At 39.3% G+C, this 22,997-nt stretch overlaps 1 long non-coding RNA gene across 8 annotated transcripts in view; it reads right to left on the bottom strand.

The window, feature by feature from the left end:
• Positions 1-22,997, bottom strand: part of LOC101421424 (uncharacterized) — a 109,767-nt gene that overhangs the window by 57,581 nt on the left and 29,189 nt on the right. For 7 of the 8 annotated variants that reach the window (XR_009187163.2, XR_009187165.1, XR_011649645.1 and 4 more), the window contains one exon: positions 2,094-2,202. The exons of the other annotated variant lie outside the window; for it this stretch is intronic. This is a non-coding gene — a long non-coding RNA (uncharacterized lncRNA). The remainder of the gene's footprint in view (positions 1-2,093; positions 2,203-22,997) is intronic. 8 annotated transcript variants of the gene reach the window in all.

Here is a 22,997-nt window from a genome sequence, read left to right as displayed (position 1 = left end):
GCCAATGAGAGGGTAGGTGCCAAAAAGCTATAAAGTTAAAACTGAAAAAAAAGCAGTAACTACCTGCAATTTTTTTTTGATAGTGGTCCATCACTTGGAATATATAAATGAGGGAACACTGTTGAAGTATCAGCATAATTGCCCCTTTTATTTTTACATTATTAAAAAATGCTATTCATGGAATTGGGTAGTTCCATTTCTAATTATATTTTAAAGGTTTTAGATATGCTTAAAGGTTTTAAAAATTCTATTTATAGGTAGGTGTCTGTACACATATAAACATACACCTATATGAACACATTTTGCCTGAATGCCTCTTTTGTTCATTAGAACTATAAATTTGTTAAGGCTGAGTACATTGTTTTAATAAGTTTAGAGTAATGTGGTTGGTTTTTTTTCTTCCAAATATTCTTCATCTTTTGTTTTCTCAAACTTTTCATCTCCATTCCACAGTGAGCTATACATTTTATATTTTGATTCAGTACCTTCATATGTACATATTTATATGCTATTTGTATATAACTATATGTGAATGTATACATGTGTAAATATATTTCATGAAACAAAACTTAACCTTACCAGGTGTGGTGCATTCTGTTCTACTCTATTCTGTTCCATTATTTCATTTATATAAAATATTGATCATGATCCTTTTTATTAACTTTCCTACCCACCAATGAGTCATGACCTAGAGTTTGAGATATACTTCCCTACCCAGTCCTTTAAATAATTTCACTTTTCTATTAAGAAAGTAAAATGTATGTTGCAATAAAATGGGTATGCACTTGAAATGATTCTAGGAAATAAGTGCTAATAAAAGATCTCTATAACTTTGGCTTAAGTGAGTTGTGATAATTATTACCATGTTATATTCTGGAGAATATTAACTTAAAAAATATATATATACGTCATTAACCCTTTGTTCTTTTTAAATAACATTTTTTCACAAATCATCCAAACTTAAAATTTAGGTTCCTTCTTCCTTTAGGCTTCCCACATCCTCCATGCAAACATTTTTTTAATAAGAAAAGATAATGGTATGTAATAGAAAGCAAGCCACATGTAGCACAAGGATAACGCAGAATGCAGCAATGGGCACTAAATGGGTTCCTTAAAATTGATATGTAAATATAACTTTTGAAGATGGGTTCAGATATAAATTGCCAAAAAATAAGGGTAATTATTTAAAGAAACTGATGGTGACTCCATCAGTGAAATTGAAGAATCATTCTATGTTGTGAGGTCCACTTCTTATCAACGAAACTGAAAGGCCAGTTGGAACCCAGTATATCCAGCAGACTAATCATTTTTGAAATAAACTGTGTATTGTGCCTTAACATGTCTGGCTATGTAAGTTTAGCTTTTTGGATATCAAGTTGAATTTAAAGGGGGCTCTATCTGTACTGTTTCTTGATGCTGCGTGCAGAGCTCACAAATTGGGTATTGAGAGATACATATTTCAAAACCCGAATGCCACAATGCCAGACAGCAAGACAGACAGACCCCTCTTGTAAGAGAGACCATTTGAGAACCTCCTCACTGGACTGGACCCTTCCTCAGTGGCAGGTGCTGTGGAAAACACTATACGCACTTCTCCACGCAGGGCCTGGAATTCTGACTATCCAAATCTAGAATGGCCCTTCCACGCACCAACCCCACCTGACTTTCCTTGCATCAGCCACCCTGACCACGGTGGGCCTACTGCACTTGGCAGTGCCCGCTGACTTCTGCCTCCTGTGCTAGACTCTAAGTTGCAGGGGATGGTCAAGTGTCTATTGAGTCCATCATGCCACGCCTGACCTTGCTCAGTGAACTTGGCACAGAGAAGGCACTCCATGACAATGCGTTGAGGGAAGGAATAAATGAGTGAGCAGATTTTAATCACCCACTTTACCTAGTAGCACCCTTCCAAGGTTAGCCTTCTATGTATACTCAGGCCAGTGTGAAGCAAGTGCCTCATGCTAATCAGGGGAGTGCCCACCTCCCCCCAAAGTAGCAGAGGCTCATCACCTCCAGGGACCCTCCAGCCAGCATCCCATTACAGCTCTGTGGGAGGGGCTCTGAAAGTCTCATAAGGTGTGGAAACTGCTCACCCAGGCATGTGAAAAATCCAGAAGCTGTAAGCAACCAAGGTTTGAAAGAAAACTTCAGATGTCATTTTTCACTTATGACTCCAAAACTTCTGCAGCAAGTATTTCACTGCTAAAATAGGAGGGAGATAGTAATTTATAGGTAAATTGCTATGGATAGCATTGCTCAATGATATACTAGGACTTCCATAAATATTTATTCAATGAAAGTACAAACCAGGGGCATCCAATCCCCACACACTAATTGCCCTCCTTCAGGTATTGTTAGAAAGAAAGACGTGAACCAGGTAGACACAAATGGCATTTGCAGTAGTTATGCTAAATATTAGGTTGAACCATATGAAAAAGTCATTTTAGTAGGTCAAAAACTGTCAAATATCAGCAATTTCATGTAGTTCAACCTATTACAGGTTTAAATGTGCTGCCTTATGTAATTCAGCATCGCTAGAAAGTCAAGGGTGAATCCTGCAGATAATAAGAATGTCTGGAGGAGCAGATGTGGCTCAAATAGTTGAGCACATACCTCCCACATAGGAGGTCCCAGGTTCAGTTCCCAGTATCTCCTGAGGGGAAAAAAAAAAAACAACAAGCAAAACAAACAAAAAAACCAACTCAGGGAAGCCAATGTGGCTCAGTGGTTGAGCACTTGCTTCCCACATCTGAGGTCCCAGGTTCAATCCCCGGCTCCTGGTACCCCAGAAAGGAGAAAAAGTCTGAATGGTAAATCTGGACATTCATCAGCCTTTGGGAAGAACTAAGGGCCAAAGTGGACACAAAAGATGTACAATTGCCCTAGCTCCATTCTTTTCAAAGTGTATTCTAAGGCACTTCAATTTCACTAAGTCTTATGAGGAAAAAGTAAAAGGACTGGTTTGGCAAATGTGCCAACCATCCCCTTCCTACAATTTCAAAATGTGTTTTAAGCATCACATTAGCATATTAAAGAATCTGAGTGGATCTACAATAAAGGTATTTAATCATTTTTAACTCAGAACTTTTCACATTTATTTGGCTAGGTACTTATTTGGCGAAGGAAACCTCATTAGAAGGTAATGCCTATTATTATTACACTAACAGTTAACAGACTGGGATTGGCAGGACCAACTTCTGCAATTCATTCCTTAGGCCTGAACTGAACACATTACTTAAAAATATGGGACCTAGAGGCCCCTCTGACAGAGGTTCATTTCAACCCCTCTTCACTATTTCCGAACAAGAAGGAAAGGGCAAAAGCTCAGGATACTCACCATGTCAATACACAAGTTGCAGTCTACAGATTTTATATCCTCTCAGGACATGTATCACAGTGCCATCAATCCGGTATTTATATATTTTGGCAAGTAACTTTAGTAGAGATTTGGGAGATAATATTACCTGCCATTGGCTGCACATCTACTACATGCTTTTCACATTGTCACATGCCTTACATTTTCAATATCTCACTTTTATATTAAATTTCTCCTAGTAGGTTGGGGAATTGGGTACTTTTGCCCCCATTTTATAGATACATTTGCTGCCTCAAAATTATCAAGTCTGTGACACAAAGTCCATGGATGGGATTTAATGACACCAGCTTCTATGCTTCCTCTACCACATTATTAAGAGTGAAGACTTACATAATGCTTCCCATAGCCAGACACCAAATTTTAACTTCTTTATAATAAACTAAGGTAGATACCATTTGTTTTAGTCTGCTAGGCTGCTGAAAGCAATACCAGAAACAGGTTGAATTTTTAAAGTTTTTTTTTAATTTTTAAAGAAGCTTGAGATTACATAAATGTTATATAAAAAATTTAGGGGATTCCCATATGCCCAACTCTCTCCCCCTCTCACACTTCCCCACATTAAAAACATCCTTCATTAGTTTGGTAAATTTGTTACAATTGATGAATAAGTCCACTTTAGTCCATTTTTATTCCCTAATCTTGAGGATTTGGGGATGGTGATGCCCATTTGTTTCTTTTTTTTTTAAGATTTATTTTATTTATTTCTCCTACATATACACACTTGTTTCTAATGGGAGGGGGCTTAGGTCCCATGGGACAGATGGATGGAACTATCTTGCTTGCAGTTTTGCAGAAACTTTCTGTTCCTCAGGATGGGCATTGTCCATTATCATCTCCTTGTTAGTTGTTCTGGGTGAGTCCAATGAACTGGAGAATAAGTGTTGCAACTCTGCTGAAATTAAGGGCTTAACTGGCACATGGACGGACTAAAGATTTAAGACTTTGGGACATATGTTTAACAAGTATAGTGCTAATTATAAGTTTGAATAAAAGGGGCAGAAGACCATGTATAGGGAAACTATAAATGATTATAACTCTTTTACACAGGGGAGCATAAATTCCAAAGTAAGGTGCACTGACAGGGTACTGAATTCCTGAGCTGTCTGCCCCACTTGTAGTGTCTGGATGTCTCTAGAGCCCTCAGGAGGCCTCCTATATGAGGCACCATAAAATGGGGTGACTTTTACAACGGGGATTTATTAGCATACAAGCTAACAGTCCTGAGGCTGTGAAAATGTCCAGGGGAAGGCATCATCAGGCAATGCTTTCTCCCTGAAGACCAGTGGCTGGCGATCCTGGACTCTGTCATATGGCAAGGTAAATGGGCTCTTACTTCTCCTCAGAGCTTCCCTGCTTTCAGCTTTCTGCTTCTGTGGCTCTCTGTCCCTTTGTCTGAATTTCATTCTATTATAAAGAACTCTAGGGAAGCGGACTTGGCCCAATGGATAGGGCATCCGTCTACCACATGGGAGGTCCGCGGTTCAGACCCCAGACATCCTTGACCCGTGTGGAGCTGGCCGAAGCACAGTGCTGATGCGCTCAAGGAGTGCCCTGCCACACAGGGGTGTCCCCCACATAGGGGAGCTCCATGCGCAGAGTGTGCCCTGTAAGGAAAGCCACACAGCACGAAAGAAAGCTCAGCCTGCCCAGGAGTGGCAGCCGCACACGGAGAACTGACGCAGCAAGATGATGCAACAAAAAGAGACACAGATTCCCAGTTCCGCTAACAATAGAAGCAGACAAAGAAGAACACACAGCAAATGGGCACAGAAAACAGACAAGTGGGGCAAGGGGGGAAGGGGAGAGAAATAAATAAAATAAATCTTTAAAAATAAATAAATTAAAAAAATAAAGAACTCTAGCAAGAGGATTAAGACCCATCCTGGGCCATGCCCTAAATGAAAGAACCAAATCCAAAGGTCCCACCTACAATAGATTTACACCCACAGGAAAGGATTAGTTTTAAGAACATGGTCTTCTGGGTTCTATCCAGCTTCAAACAGTCACACTATTACTCTCCCCATTTTATCCAATTATAAAAATTCAGTAAACAGAAGCTGAAGTGGTTATCAGTCTGCCTAGAGTCACACAGCTAGAAAAAGGCAGGGTTGAAATTCAGACCCAGGCTGAATGTTGAGTGACTTTACAAAAAAGAAATCCAATCAGGACTCTCCAAACTTATTTGACTAGGGAAGCCTTATTTGAAGGTAATACCTATTCTCACAGTTAACAGTTTGGAAAAGAAACAGTTTGGGACTCACAGGACCAACTTCCTCCCATTGATCCAGGTGCCTCTAGCCTCCCCCAGTCTGTGCCCTTTACCACTATGCCAACCTGACTCTCTTAGAGACCCTGGAATCTCTGTTTGTTCCCATATTTCACTAACAACATCTCCTTAATATTTGGCTAGATGCCAAAACTGTCCATCTGTTTCTCCTCTAGGGTTAGGAAGCTATGAATTAAATTGTGACTATCAATTCCCTATACAAAGGTCCTGTCAATTATCACCACTGTTGGGGTGAATAAAATCTGACATTTATTGGGTGTTTTTTATGGGTGAAGCACTCTGTCACATGTTTTCCATAGATTATCTCATTTCACAACAGCTTTATGAGATAGCAACTGTTGTTACTTCCATCTTTTGGAAGAAAAAAATCAAGGTACTAGGAGTTTAAATAACTTGCCCAAGACCACACAGCTTCCTAGCAAGTTTTCTTCCCAGGACATGATGAGGAGAACCTGGTTTTTAAATATTTCTAGTCACTTTAGAAGCTTAATATTGGTGTGAACAGAGCAAAGCCAAACATGAGCCCCCAGGTCCTAACAAAGTGATCATTTACTCATTGCAAGCCCTACATTAAAAGGTACATGACAACTACCAAATGGTTACCCTTGGGGAACTGCCAAAATCTGTCAACTGGAAATAAGATTCCAAAGGGGGAAACCCTAAAACCTTTAATTGCTCCAAGATGACATATTGGTTTGGCAGATCTGGCTCATCTTAAAAAGAAGTTTTTGGAAGGTACAATCAAATAATATGGCATTAAGGAAACATGATTCAAGTCCTCATGCTTATAAAATCATAGTTGTCATTTCGAGGTTTGCTGAAGACTTTGTCTTGCAATCTCTTGCCACGCTAGAGAAAACCAATACTGTACATACTTAAGTACATTCTGCACTTTACTTCCCTTCAACAAAAACCTTCATAGGGTTTTTAGTATTTTTAGTTACTTGATATAGACATTAGAGGAAAAAGTCACTTTATTTTCTAAAAACCATTTATTTCGCATTCCTTTATAAACATGTCATAGTGATTTGGTCACACTATAGAACTTTAAGAGAGAATCAGGACCACATTAAGAAAGTACTGAAAAATCTAAAGCAACTGGAAATACAAGTAGTTTATTATTTCCTTACAGACAACTACAGGTGGAATTTCAAGGATTTTCTCAAATTCTTGAGAATTTGCAACTAAAGATAACCTTTAAATAATAATAATAATAAAACCTATAGAATAACTAACCCTGGGAGATACTACAGCATTGGATTAAGAACAAAGGCTCAGCATCTCACTGCCTGGGTTCACTCACGTGCCATGTGACCTCGTGCAAGATACCAGTCCTCCCTGTATTTGATTGCTTCCTTTTTAAATGGGGTTGCTAACAAGGCCTGCCTTATAAGGTTGCTTGTTGTGAAAATTAAATGAGATAATATATCAAGCATGTATGGTAAGTACTCAATAACTATTTGCCATGAGAAGAAGAAAATGTCATTATAGCAGCACACTTGGGCACGGAGAAGGTAAGTAAAACAAAGGTAAGTTAAGAGGGTAAGTTAAAACAAAAGTTGGATAATCACTGTTCTACTGAAGAGACGGAAGTGATAGAACTGACCCATTGCAGGCACTTGGTAAATACTGAATGAATCAATGAATTAGTGAATGAATCAGTGAATGGAGTCAGGAAAAAAAGCTTACTCAGTAAAGCTAAATGCTTGGCCTTCTGCAGGCTTCTTGATTCCTCCTAATCTATCCATAAGAGAGAAGTTATCTACCATATTTGAGAAGAGTCTAATTCTCATCCAGCATTCCAGTTCAGTGCAATAAATTGTTAACTTTTCCCCAAACTACACAAGGACACAATGAACTTATAAACAAAACTCTAAATGATCTCGACATCATGACAGAGCAAAAGAGGTTCAAAGATGTAATCCTTAACATACCTTCTGTCTCTGTCTAAATAGTGTGATTTGAAATGAATGCATGTCATACAAAAAACATATTTCTTTTTTACAAAATGATAACTACAAAAGAAAAGGGAGTGTATTGGTTTTGGAAGTGGGAAGGGGAAGCCAGGGATATTGATTATTTTCCTGCAACTGGAAGAAACATATATTATTCTATGTCCCTTCAATTCGGTTATGTACCTTGGGAAGTTACTTTTGGCTTCTCTCCAATTCTGAACCATGAGCGAAATCACAAACACATTCGACAACAATATGTTCCTCTTGCGTAAATGTCTCTTCGAAGCCACATACATAATTAAAATCCTGTTGACTCAGGAATAATGTCTCAGAACTGAATGTCCAAACTCTGTAACTTGCTTCCTTTTCTAACCAGACAGCACAGCTGCCAAGAGCTTCTGGGCCTTCTGCCTCTCTTTTCCACGTATAATTTATTACACATTATATAGCATAGATTTGCTTTGCCAAAGCCTGCCAGAAAAGGTTCCTGTGACTACTCATTTGAACTTTGTCATGTATACATGTGACCAAAAACACAGTGTACCAAAGCAAAAGAAAAACGGGAGAGAGGGTGAGAGTGGAGTGCCAAGCAATTATTTTTTCCATGGAAATGTAATGAGAGTCTCAAAGCAAGGCAACATCCATACCTTGCTTTGTAAAACAATATTCACTTAAGGTGAAAGGATATTTTGAAAAGTATCCATTATATAGCACAAATCCTTCGTTTCCATCATTTGAAATGAGGAAATAGACTTTAAAAGGTCTTCAAAATGTATATGAGGCATAAAATAAAGCACTTTGGCTTTCCTTTACCTTCGGGCGGCACCAAATTTAAACCAGACATGAAAGTCTATCCTATTTTTAAAGACTTCTAGAGGAAGAGGTTGCACAGTGTTTCTTAGGAAGTTGTTCCAATATTCCTCCCAGTCATAAAACTCTTACATTCTAACCTAAATCCCTCATGCTCTAGTTTTAGCCCATTTCCTTTTGCTCTGGGTTAAAGAACAGTTGCTCACTTACCAAACTGACATTATGAGAATATTCCCAGCTCTCCATATTTTTTTCAGCAATGGAAATTAAGCATATGAGTCTGCAGTTGCCTGAATCTCTTTTATCCTTTCGAAAATATTTAGATATGATATTGGTTCTTTTTCAGTTTTCAGAAATTTCTCCATTCTTCCACAGTTTTCAGAACAATCAAACATCTTTTAAAGGTTTTGTGCAATAATCATATATACATTTATACAATAATCATATATACGTACATATATCTACGTAAGCATACAAATAGTTACAGATTTTAGTATATCTGATTAATTGAAATTTTAAAATATATCATCTGCTAATTATGCTCAGTTTTAGAAATTGTTTTAAAATTTATATCAGAAAAACAAAGATTGTTAAGCTTTGTGATACATTAGAAAATTAAACTTCTTAAAAATACAGGTGGGCAGCGGACTTGGCCCAGTGGTTAGGGCGTCCGTCTACCACATGGGAGGTCTGCAGTTCAACTCCTGGGCCTCCTTGACCTGTGTGGAGCTGGCCCACGCACAGTGCTGATACGCGCAATGAGTGCCTTGCCATGCAGGGGTGTCCCCCACGTAGGGGAGCCCCACACGCAAGGAGTGTGCCCTGTAAGGAGAGCCGCCCAGTGGGAAAGAAAGTGCAGCCTGGCCAGGAATGGCACCGCACACACAGAGAGCTGACACAACAAGATGACGCAACAAAAAGAAACACAGATTCCCATGCTGTGCCGCTGACAACAACAGAAGTGGACAAAGAAGACGCAGCAAATAAACACACAGAACAGACAATGGGGGGGGAAGGGTAGAGAAATAAATAAACAAATAAATCTTAAAAAAGAAAATACAGGTGCCAAGTTTTGCTCCAGACCCAGTTAATTATCATCTGAGGGCCATGGGATCTTCCAGTTGCTCTCATTCAAAAGTCTTAATTTGGTTTATTTGACAAGGGCATTTCTTAAAAAGTTATCTAAATCACTAATTAAAAAAAAGATGGAAGCAGAAAGCAGCAAACAAACAAAACCACTAGTGTGTTCTCTTTCTCTTTGGTAAAGCCAATTCTGCTTTTACACTTAAAACTGACACATTTAATAGGGTCACATATTTTGTGCGTACTGTACAAAAACATTCACAACCCTCATTAACAAGAAAATCAACACCAAACCTAATCTATCCCCACCAAGTTTTTCACTCTAGAACTAAATGTGCTGCCAACAAGCTATTGATGTAAGATGTACATATCACACAAAAATCTGATTATGACAAATATGAGACTATTTGTCTACAAGTATATAATGCATTCAACGTGTGTTATGCCATAACGTTCTCAGAATTTAAGCTGGTTGCAGTGGACATAGATCATTCAAAGGATCCCAACTGGCAAGGTAAACAAATAATTAATTATTGCATAAAATAAAATGGAAATAGAAACATCACAGTGCAACAAATTGAGAATGAATTGGAAGGTTCTGTGTGAGACATGAGCATCTTTTCCAGGAAATTTTGAAGGTGACTCAGGATAGGTCTACACCATATGGCATTGCCATTATCACTGTGGGATTGCTCTGAAAGGGAACACCCAGGCGCCCGCCTCAGTGACTTGCCCAGGTGGGCTTGGCTTCTTTTCCTTCTCCGACATTCTTAAGCACAGGTGTTGGAGCAGCCCAAAGGGCTGCCTCAGAGCCTGTGCTCTGCATTTCCCCACAAGTTCACTGGGGGGGCGGGGAGGGGGGGTAGAAAAAAGAAAAAAAACATCCAAAGCTACTAAAGCAACCATAGAAAGGCAGTTCTCCAAATTTTCAAATTCCTTTTTACTGGTTCCTGTTTCTTTTTCAATGAATTGTTCAGCATGCTGTGGTTCTCTAGTTTCCATTCTTCATTCTCATCTCCTTTCCCTCTATATTCCCTTCCTGTGAGGGGGGTGGGGGGTATATGGGGACCTCATATTTTTTTAATGTAACATTTTAAAAAAATTATAAAGACAAAAAAAATTTTTATCAGCACCCATGGCTTCAACTCTCACCTCAATAAAAATGACTCTACATCTTTAGTCCATTTCTTTCCCAAAGTGAAGCTTCAGATTTCTAAATGCCTCCTGGGCATCCTCATCTGGACTTGGAGACACTGTGTCCAATATCAAAAGTATCAGCTTTGCATCCTCACTTGCTTCTTCCAAATCTTCTATTTCTCCAATAGCACAGGCTTCTCAAGCATATCTACTTATCCCTTTGCAGTGTGTTAGTTATAAGTCCTGCCTGTAGCAGCTCTAAGGCAAGGGCCATGTTGCATTCACTCTCACTGGTTCTCCCTCCAAGGCCCCTTCATTCACTCTTCCTAGCCCATTGTAACCATGTCCTGGATGGTTTCCATTGAATGCCTCTCTCCCCCATCGGAAAGTCCCGGGATTGGTTTCCTGCCTCCTAACGAGAAGACGAGAAGAATGTCCCTAAATACATTCTTCACATTATTGGCAGGTTGATTTCTCCCCCTCCTACCTTCCCACCCTGCTGTTTTGCTGTCTGTGTCCATTTACTGTGTGATCTTCTGTGTCTGTCTCTCTCTTTTTTGGTCTTCTCGTTTTCTCCTCTAGGCTTCACTGGGATTTGATCCTGGAGGTGTCCAATGTGGGAGACAGGTTCCCTGTCGCTTGTGCCACCTCAGTTCCTGGTTTCTGTCATGTCTCACCTTGAGTCTGTGTCTTCCTGCATCTCTCCTTTTGTTGCATCATCATCCTGTGCCTCGCTCCAGGCTTGGCTTGCCTCACAGGCCTGGCTCACCTTTAGCAGAAGGCCCTGGGAATCGAACCCAGGTCCTCCCACATGGTAGATGGAAGCCCAATGGATTGAGCCACATCTGCTTCCTGGCAGGTTGATTTTGATAGTGCAGTTTGATTCATTGTCTCTCTCCTTTTTGAAATCTTTCATTAGCTCTCCATTGCCTGTCAAACTTAATTCAAATTCTATTTTTATAAAAATAATTTCATTGAGTACATTATATGACCAGTGCATTTTATATATCATTTTGTTTATTTCTCTGAAATGTTTATGTTATAGGTGTTATAATATGTACTTGTATATGAAACAGCTATTACAATTATGAAATATTACAATATTTCCATCAATTGTGGATATAGTAACCTCTTTTGAAAGGATCAAGAAATATTGCACTAAATATACATATTGATTGTAAGATTTTCTTTATTTCAAAACCATTAAAATGAGAAAATATGTGAAACTCAAGTGCCAAGAGTTGGAAACCATCCACATGTCCATCAACTGATAAATGGATAAACAATTCACATAATGGAATATTATGCTGCTGTAAAAAGAAATGTTGTGACACATATGACAACATGGATGTCCCTGAGTGAAGCAAGCCAGACACAAAAGGATAAATACTGTATGAGTGTGCTATTATGAACTAAACATATTGTGCACTCATGGAGTTAATAATTAGGATATAGGTCACCAGAAAATAGAAGGAGGGTGAGAATGGAAAGCTAAGGGTTTGCAGAATTGGTAAAAAGTTGTTTGTAAATCTTTAGAAATGAATAGAAATGGTAACAGCATAGCAGGGTGTTCGTGTCTAGCACAGCATTATATAGGTATGGCAGTGGTTGAAAGGGAAAATTTAAGGTCCTGTATGTGACTAAAATAAAAACTGTAATGTGGGACTGTATAAGATAATAAAACCTCACGTAAAACATGAATATGGGTGATATTGCATATATAAGAATGCTTTTACAAAATATAAATACAAATATACTAGACTGAAGGAAAAAGAACAGCAGCTATGTATGGCAGGTAAGGCATAGAGACATTGAGAGGTGATGAGTTTATTATTATTATTATTATTGGAATAATAAAAGTGCTCTAAGAATGATTAAAGTGATGAATGCACAAATATATGATTACACCAAATACCATTGATTGCACTGGATGGATTTATGCTTTATTAATATATTTAATAAAATTGACTTGTTAAAGGGAAGTGGATATGGCTCAAGCAATTGAGTTCCCGCCTACCACATGGGTGTCTGGAGTTCAGTTGCCGGTGCCTCTTAAAGAGAAGACAAGCAGACACAGACAGCACAAAATTAAGGGGCGCAGAGAGCAGACAGAGAGCACAAACAACAGGGGGGCGGGGCATAAATAAATAATACAATAAATCTTTTTTAAAAATTGACTTGTTAAAAGAATATGTGAATCTTAGAAATAGGAAATATAGTGTCACGCCCATTTTAAAACCAAGTCAAAACATGGATGAACCTTGAAGATAACATATTGAGTGAAATAAGCCAGACACAAAAGGACAGATGCACTATTGTATGATCTCACTGACATGCAGTAATTAGAATTGGCAAATTCATAGAGTCTGACATGAAAATACAGGTTCCCAGGGGCTGGGGTGCAGTAAGGAATGGAGAGTTGATGCTTAATTGGTTCAGAAATTCTGTTTGGGGGATGGAAACGTTCTGGTAATGGATGGTGGTGAGGGTAGCAGTGGATTACATATCTGAATGTGATAATTCTAGGTTGTATATCTGTCAGTAGAATACAAATATAAAATTAAAAATAATCAAAGGACTATACAACATAAACAGAATACTATGGACTATAGTTAATAGTACAATAATATTCTCTCATCATCTGTAACAAAGGCACCATACTAATGTAAAATATTAATAAGGGGGGAGATATATGGGAACTCTGTATTTTCTGCATGATTTTTCTGTAAATCAACTACTTCTTTAACAAAAGAGAAAAGTAACTGAAAAAAATACCCCAGGGAGAATATTTTGGGGTATGTGAAAATTATATGAATTTCAAATTTTAGAGTCCATAAATAAAGTTCTTTTGAAATACACACACAAAACCAAGGCAATGCTCTTTGCAATCCAGTATACCAAGTTCCTTTTCCTCTGCCCTGGGATTTAACTTTCTGGTCTTATACACCATTCTTCATGTCCACGTCCCTTACCACTCCTGTCCCTTTGGCCTTGATTGCTCCTCCAGCAGGAATCTGTGTTGCTTCTTACTCCATTAGTCCAAAGTCAAGCCATGCGTCAAAGCCCACCTCAAACACCCTCTCCTTCATTAACGCTTTTCTGATTCCCCAAATGAAAATGACCTCTTGTTTTTCTGAACTATCATACATTTTGTACCCCCATATGAAACTTCTCTATCTTGTAATACTGTTATGTATACTCTATCTCTCCACTGGAGTGTTAAGTTTCTTTGGGAACTAGACTATAACTCATATCTCTTTGCACAACGACCCTCAACGCCTTTCTCCTGACCCCACCATAAAGCCTAGAGAAATTCCTTGTATAATAGGCCCTTAAAAATATTTATCAGTTGAGTAACTAATCAGAACACATTAGTGACTTTCCTCTATAATTCATTATAACCAAATGATGGCCCCCAAAGAGCATTTTGCCACTACTCAGCCAAGAATTGAGATAGAGCAATTCAAGAGAATTGGTCTTGCCACGACCAAGTCACAACTTGACAAGCCTATACAGCCACATTTTTCTAAATGATATTTTTTTAATTTTTAGGATCATAGCACTTAGGCCAAACTCACCTTCCTTTGAAAAAAATAAAATCCTTTTAAATCAACAAAGAGAAGAAATGCCCTGTGTGCTAAAGTAGTAATTCTTTGTCATTTTGTGTTCTTACCATTGCTGGAGTGGTAGAAGTTGCTGGAACCTTAAATACTTCTTGGCTCTGGCCCTAGTATTTCAATCAAAAGTATTATATTTTTAAAACAGTATTTCGCAGGTATTTCATTGTATGCCTATTTATTATCATTTTAGACCTTATAAATGATATCGTATGGGTTATTTATTTATGTTTTGTAAGTTATAACAAAATCCCATGATGATCTACTACTAGAATCCGTCATTTGGGAGACAGAGTTTGCAAAAATGTTTAAACATGTCTCATTTAGTACTTAAAACAACCCCTTGAAATAGGTGTTAATGTGCTCATTTTATAAATTAATAATCTGAGGCTCAGAATTGTTAACGAATTCATGGGCTCGAGGTCATAGAGCCAATAAATGGCAGAGGCTGGGTTTCAACCCAGATCTTACTCCAAGGCCTGAGTCCTGTCTGTCGTACTGCAAGGGAACTCCTACGAGAAACTGTTGTGTTTACGTCAGGACTGTTCATGGAGGAGTCTGACAAACTGCTATTTCTTCAAAACCTTTGAAGAAAACACTGTTTTGAAAGTTTTCAGCTTAAGATGTGCACAGAATTTATGTGATTTTAAAATGTGTCTCCTTGGCCTACATGGTAGACTGAGTTACATACCCCAAGAAACACATTTTCTTCATCTTAACCCGAGTCCCTGTGGGTGTGGACCCATATAAAGAGATCTCTTGAAGATGATACTTTTAGGTAAGGTGCAGCCCAAATGAATGAGGGTGGCTCTTAATCTTTATCACTGGAGGCCTTATAAAGAGAATGAGGAGTCAAGAGAAGCTAGAGAAGAGAGGACGTCATCATGGGATGAAAAGAAGAGATGAAAGCCAAGGAAACCTAAGGATTGCAGGCAGCAATCCCTTAGGGAGAAAGCAAGCTTTGCCAATCTCGCAGTTTTGCACTTCTTCTAACCTCATCTTGATTATGGAGTCCAGAATTCCCATTGTTTATGCCAACCCATTATGTGGTATTTGTGAGAGCAGCTCCGGCAAACTAAGTCAGCTTATTTCTACTTAGAATCTGAGAAAGTGAGAATTCTCTCACTTCTCAAACCTCATCTCCAACTTCCCTTACTTCCAGCTTTCTGGGTAGGAACTCCTGCCACTGGAAAACAAGGTTTGTGTCACCTCTTACTTCAATTCCCCAAAATCTCCCAACCTCACCAATCCATGTAAATGGTAATGAGATGTGAGGGTCCGAGGACTAGACCAACGGTTTGCCAGTCTCTTCAAGGGAACAGCCCCCTGCCTAACCTACTCTCAACCAATGCATTGCTGTATGAAAAGCCACCCACAAAGAGGGAGAAAGTGATAGCACCAGCACCCAGACTTACCTTCACTGATTCCAAAGCACAGGTGCACACATATACCCTCCAGCCATTCTCCAACCCCATTCCACCATGGTTGGCGTATTTTGTCAATAATTGTTGAAGATGAAATGGGAAACACAGGTTTTCAGACTAAACCAAGGAAATTTTTGAAACAAACCTATGTTGTTTGGCTAACACTAGATGGCTTCACCAAAATCTGTAAATATTTAACTTAAGTCTTTATAGTGACCTTGGGAGATGAGCATATTTTTCCTCATTTTATAAATGAGGATATTGCAGCTCAGGAAGGTTCAGTAACTCATCCAACATCACACAGTTAGAAAATGGTGGAGCTGGGATCCAAACTCTCTGTCTGCCTTCAAAGCCTATGCTCTTAATGATCCCACAACACTGCTTCTCAGATCTACTTTTATGTGATAAGATTTAGATAAAGGCCATCATTACACATCACCAGATTATGTTCACAAAGAGCCAAGAGATGTAGTAGCAAAGATGAAGAATGACTCAGACCATCTGTTGGTTTCCATATCCTCTTTCCTCTCTGGAGTTGCTTTTAATTGAATTCTTAGTCACAACTATCTATATACATGTCTAACATACTAACCCTCAAAAAAAAGAAAAAGAAAAAGAAAAAGAGTTCAAGCATCTTATTGTCTTGAAGAAGAAAACAGCCATAACGTAGGCAGGCTATGCTGGGAATCACCTGGCTGATAGGCTTCTCCCAGGCTTGTTGATAACGCATGCAGGAAGTAAGTATCTGCCCCTAAACCCGTCTTCCATCAATTCCTGTGGCTCTGAACCATTGACCAATGCCAAGAAGTTGATTACTTTAAGAAAACAACCGCATGCAATCTGGATACCCAGTAATTCGTGAATGGTTTAGATATCTAGGCAGGTTGAGAAGACACTAAAAAAAGGAAAAACTTAAGCACTCAAAGGAGCCGTGGCAAACCTGGATAATGGCGAGGCAGTACTGTTGTTCTGTCTGGGCAGCCTCTTTGCACAGGAGTAATTGTCTAAGTACCTATTTGAATGTTTTGATGGGTTTCATCCAAATACATCTATAAAAGTAGGGCTAAGAATGGAAAAATGAACACTGATACCCTAAGAGTAAATCTCATAAACTTAATACAATTAAGATGAAGATGGAAAACGGTGGGCAAACCAAAAGCAGAGAGACTTATCTTCCTTTGGAGGTTGGACTTCAGCCAGCACTCCATGTATCCAGGAGTAAAGGAAAAGAATTAAATTAAAGAAGACAAACAAAATACTAGAAATATGCAATTAAAGACCATCTCTGACAATCAAGACATATTTAAGGATTTTAGAGTATTTTTAGCTCTTTGGTACTGGAGCCCCATTTTTCATAGAAAGTCTACTATTTGACTCCTGCATATATGCTTGTGTTTTCAGGAAAACAATATGTATGGATGTACATAGAGGACAGCTTGTACCTAGTTTTTTTTCTCCATCCTCATTAATTTAAGCCAAACAAGCAAACTGAATGTCAGAGGGATGAAGACTGCAGGGTAAGCATAAAACTAAAACACGTTTAGATCCAGGAGCTGGGGCAAGCATCCAGATTTCTGCATGGGGAAGAGCTGAGGTTAATGCAGCTGCAAAACAACCCCTGAGAGAGGCAGAGGCACACACATGCAGCATTGCTTCAGAGACGGAAAACCTTTCCAGGATGGCTGTTTACTTTCTGATGTTGCGGGCAGTAGTTAGAGAAACTAGATACACTAATTGCATTTAGCTTCACATTCTAAAGAACAGCTAAATAAACACCTCCCAGAGCACAATGTCCCTACTACTATCCCCCAGAATTTCTTCAGCTGGGAGGAACATCTGCCAGTGAGTGCCGAATCCTCTCCCCAATTTCTAGTCACAGTTTCTCCCTTTTTTTTCCCTCTCTTCACTCGGACACCCAGAAGCCCTCTCTCAGGCGTGGCTTTGTCCGGCCAGCCTAAGTTAACCAGGGTTTCCTGCCCTAACTATCTTCATCAGACAAGAAGCACATCTCCCTCAGTACTCAAGAGTGGAGAGGAAATTTCTACCCACCCACTCGTCAGGGAATACAAGACTCAACTCACATCCTGCAAGCCTCAGGATGGAACATGAATCCTTTTAACTACCTGGGCACAGGAGCTGACTCTCAGGAAACTGCCCGTGGCTGCCACACATTGCCACACTATTTACACAGCTGATGGAAGTTTGCCCTGGTTGAGGAATTTGGCTCTAAAGGATGCCCCTTGGAAATCCCAAAGGGCCTATTCACCCTGTCACACCCGCCCAGAGCTTGTGGAGACAGCAACAGTGGGGTTCCTCTGTACACAGCTAGAATTCTACACGTTTATGTAAAAGTGGGGGGTCAGAGAAGAGCTAGGGGAGCTACAAAACCCAACATTATGTGAGATAGTTTCACAAAAGATTTTAAGTAAAGTTAACAAGCCCTTTCCCCTGTCATTCGAACGTTCCTGTGCTTCCTTCAGCAATCCAAACAGTGTCCTCCACGTTCCAAGGCCCAAAGCAGGGCTGGGACATGCCTCTGGAGAGAAAGCAAACCTTCCCAAGGCTTAGGGAGGGAGCTCACAAAGTAACCAAACCTTAAAGCGGAGAGGAGAGGCAAAGCAGAGGCCTTCACAGTCTTTCCCTCTAATAATTTAAAGCCTTGCTATTAGAAGGGGGAGAGAAAATATCAAACACACGATTGTATCATGACAATAAGACACAACAGAGGTTGTAAGAGGAAGGCAGTAATTTCCTGAAGTCCTTCTTCCTCTTTTAAAGGTAAGGATCAATTTTGATTCTTTCAATTATTGAAATGTGTTAGAAATTACAGTAAGCTATTTATTTCTCTAGCTCTCTTCACTAAATGCATTAAAAGTCCAGTCCTGCCAGTGGAGGGGCCTGCTTTCCCTAGCTGTGAATGGCTTCTTTCACTAGGAAAATTGGTCAGGAAACAACTCTTCATTTGAGAAAGAGGCATATGTGAGGTGTAAATATATCGCCAAAACGTTCCCTTTTTTCATTTCCTTCCTTTGCTCTTAATTTTCTCCTAGTCTAAATAATTCATCTTCCACATTTCTCAAATAAACTCCATTTAACTCAGCTCAACCTCAAAACAAAACAAAACCAAAAAAAAAAAACACCGATCATCCACAGTGTCTTCCACTTGTTTCCTTTCGGGGATGCATAAGTATAGTCTCAAGATTAAGGGTTTAGGTTTTGGTGCCAAATGCTCTGAGTTTGACTTGACTCTGCTAAATGACTAACTATGTGGGTTGGACAAATTACTTTCATCTCAATTTCCTTATTTGTAGCTATTTCCTTATTTGTAAATTGAGAACAACAGTTGCTCCTAATTTCTGGGGTTATTATGACCACTAAATATAACATACCTTGAACAGTATCTGAAACAAAGTAAGCACTCAGTAAAAGCTCACAATTACTATTATTGGTTCTTCCATCTCGAAAGGGACAAATTCAAGGCAGAGCACGCAAGTACAGAAGGTACACAAAGTTGGTTAGAGGTAGGAAAAACCACGTATAAAAGAGTTCTGAGCCCTTGGTGGAGCAGACGGAAATGAAGGTCAATGTTGTCATCCTTTAATTAAAAGGGTAAGCACAATATTTTACTCTACTGGTGATTATTTACAGGCTTATAATTTATAAGAAGTGGGGAGAAAGCAGTCTTTCTGTATACATGATAACAGACAGAGCTTTATTGGAGAAATTAAACAGAACTTAGAGAAAAAAAATTTAAAAATAATCAAAGATGGAAGCGGACTTGGCCCAGTGGTTAGGGCATCTGTCTACCACATGGGAGGTCCACGGTTCAAACCCCCGGGCCTCCTTGACCCGTGTGGAGCTGGCCCATGTGCAGTGCTGATCTTGCACAAAGAGTGCCGTGCCATGCAGGGGTGTCCCCCGCATAGGGGAGCCCCACGCGCAGGGAGTGCGCCCTGTAAGGAGAGCCGCCCAGCGTGAAAGAAAGTCCAGTGTGCCCACACAGGGAGAGCTGACACAACAAGATGACACAACAAAAAGAGACACAGATTCCCGTGCCGCTGACAACAGAATGGACGAAGAAGAAGACGCAGCAAATAGACACAGAGAACAGACAACTGGGGCGGGGTGAAAGGAGAGAAATAAATAAATAAAATCTTTTTAAAAAGATGTCTTTCTGATTTAAAAAATAAAAATAATAAAAATAATCAAAGAGAGAAAAAGAGTGTGTGTGAGAGAGAGAGAAAGGAAGGAAGGAAAGAAGAAAGCAAACAAGACAGAAAAGCCTGAAAAAGAAAAGTTTAATGAATAAGCAACCAACTAACTTCATGTTCAACTCATTTCCATAATAATGCTGTTGTTTGGGGACAGAAATAACCTCACATTATAGGCTTTCTGGGACTCAGGGAGAGGGCTGAACTATAAATTACCATGTACTCTGGGGACTGAGTTAGACCCACAGTGTAACTCAATCTCTGTCCTCAACCATCTCAGAAAGTCCCGCTCAAACCTTGGCCTATTGCCTCAGAGGAGAAATTTGGTATTGTGGTAAGAGCAAAAGCCAGAATGGGAAAAACCAGGGCGGGAGTCCTAGAGCCACCACTCACTAGCTATCTGGAGGCACATCACATAACCTTGCAGAGCCTTGGTGTCCTCATTTAAAACATGAGGTTACTAGGGGTACCTCCGTCAGAAGGCTGGTGTGAGCATCCACGGTGAAAACGCACACTAGGGATAAGGGTCTTCACCATAAATGGCCACAGGCAGAGCCTATCCAATCATTCATTTTGCAGATGAGAAAACTAAGATCTACAGAAGGTGTGACTAGTCCAAGGTCACATAGTGAGTTTGTTTTGAAGACTGGATTAGAATTAGAACCTAATCCCTGATTCTTAATTCAATATTTTTGCATTGAATATGCTTCCTCCTCCATCGGGCTTCACAAATACATTTGCCCTTTGATTTTGCCCTTTTCTGAACCAAAAATGCATTTCAAGCAGTACCATCAGCATAGCACTTGGATTCTCTCTGATATAAATTTGTTCCTTCAAGTACATTAGAAGTTCCTTGAGGTGACAGAACAGGTTAAAAAGGTCTTCTATCTACCCAAAGATGACTGCCCAAATGCTGGGCACTTAATATTGTTAATTGATTGATAGTGTGGTTTTTTTTTAGGAAGAGATTTTAGTTTAACTCAGAATAAAATATTATTGTGAGGAAGATGACAACTAGTTGTTCAAGTCTGCAAAAGATTAGACCAGAGGAAATAGGGTTTGAACATGTTCAAAGACGCATAAAAAATTAAGTACAAGGGAAGCATAGAAAGTTGAGGGTTCTCTCTTCATGTAGATGATTTCTAAAACAGTCTATTTTTAGACAAAAATTGGTTGACACAGGCCAGTGGTTCCTATCCTGTAGTTAGTAAATCCCAAAAGTTGCAGTTATTGCAAAGGATCTGAAAATTGATTTGCACATGAAACATTGTAGAATGAATAAACATGTCTTGCAATACTTTTCTAAATGTACATGAAGTTCATTTTGATTTAATAAAATACAAATATTTAAAAGCATTTTAAATATTTAAAATATTTAAAAGCATTATAGATTTTATTGTAACTTTTATCCATTATGTCTTTTCTTAGTTCATAGAAGCAGTGGCTAGCATTTATTGAGCATAGCCAAGCACAGTGTTAACTATTTTAGAGATTATTTTGTTTACCTTGCATTAGCACCCAGGAAGTGGGTACAGTTATTACCCCCATTTTACAGATAAGAAGCTGAGATTTAGAGATATTTAGGTAACTTACCCTTTAGTTTTGCTAGTACTAAATAACGGAGCTAGAATGTGACTCCAAAATTGTACTATTATTTTCCAGTACCAGGCCACTTTCTAACCAACAGATACTTAACATTGGCCATTGTTTCCAGGTGTATGTCAGGGTGAGGAGTGGAGGGGTGGTTATGAATGAAATTTGATATTTAAAAAAATATTCTAGGATCTGCAAGTGTTAGTAACAGCACAAATGGGAAAGTCAGAAGTAGCTCCAGAATAAGTAGCTTTGTGATTGCAGGCAAGCCAGGTGCACAGAATGAAGGGATTCCATTGATTAATCTCTAATGACACCTGCAAGCCTGAAAGTCTATCATTCTGTAATTCAGTTCAGCTTTCTCAAAATGGATTCTGCAGATATATTCCATGGAAAAAGGTTTCCAGGGTCAAACAAACTTGAGAAACACCATAAACTAAAAGAAACACCATATAGGAAAAATAACATCCTCTTTTGGAAATCCATAATTGCATGTTGATTTATTAAAGAAAACAAAACTCTTGGAATTCTTTCAGAACAAAGATTCTTTTTGTAAGTCTTCTCAGCATTTCATTTTGTGTAACATGGAGTATCCTAAAAATATTTGGGCACTGAACCCCTTTTTTACCTAAATATGGCATGGAACTACTTCCACAGAACAACCTGAAGTTATAAACCAACTTGGGCAGTTAAAATTTGTCTATGATGCTGTACGCTGTAAAAAGTGACCTTTTGAGATCCTTTCCCAAAGAGTCATTTCATAAAGCTCTTTAATATCAGGGAATACCTATCTAAGGACTATGCAGACGGCTAAAAAAAAATTGTTTCTCTTAAAGTATGGAATAAAATGTTCTTAATAATGACGGAGCTAAACCACTTGAGAATTTATGTTCCTCTACAAAATCCATTCTAGACTAGTGGTTCTCAAACTTTGGCATCTTTGGCATCACCTGAAGGGCTTGTTAAAACGAGGGCTGCTAGTCCCACCCCCAGAGGGTCTGACTCATTCAATCTGGAATGAGGCCTGGGAATCTACCTTGTTCCCAGCTGGTGCTCGTGCTGCTGGACTGGGGGCTGTACTACTAGGACCACTCATCTAGACCACTTGCCCTGTGTATTAGATTTGGACAATTAAGTAGAAGATGGAAGATGCCTCTTTGGTATCTGTCTCCATATTCAAGGACTGTGATCTTTCCACTTGCTTTCTGTAAGGCTGACTCTTGGAAATTTTCTTGGTGCTTTAACATTGTCACTTACAAAAGTTTCAAAAACTTTTTTTCCAGGGAAGCAGATGTGGCTCAACCACTTGGGTGCTGCCTATGACATGGGAGGTCCCAGGTCCGAGTCCCTCCTAAAAGAAGGGAGCTTCTTCTGAGCTAGATGCCACCCCTGCCGCAACAAGCAAAGGCCACAAGCCAGAAGGGACTCCCCCCCCCCTCCCCCAACGGGAGCAGATGTGGCTCAGGCTGTTGGGCACTCCCCTCTCATGTGGGAGGTCCCAGGT

The sequence above is a fragment of the Dasypus novemcinctus genome, chromosome 9, assembly GCF_030445035.2.
Source record: "Dasypus novemcinctus isolate mDasNov1 chromosome 9, mDasNov1.1.hap2, whole genome shotgun sequence".
NCBI lineage: Eukaryota > Metazoa > Chordata > Mammalia > Cingulata > Dasypodidae > Dasypus > Dasypus novemcinctus.
This window is presented reverse-complemented; position numbering and strand designations above follow the sequence as displayed.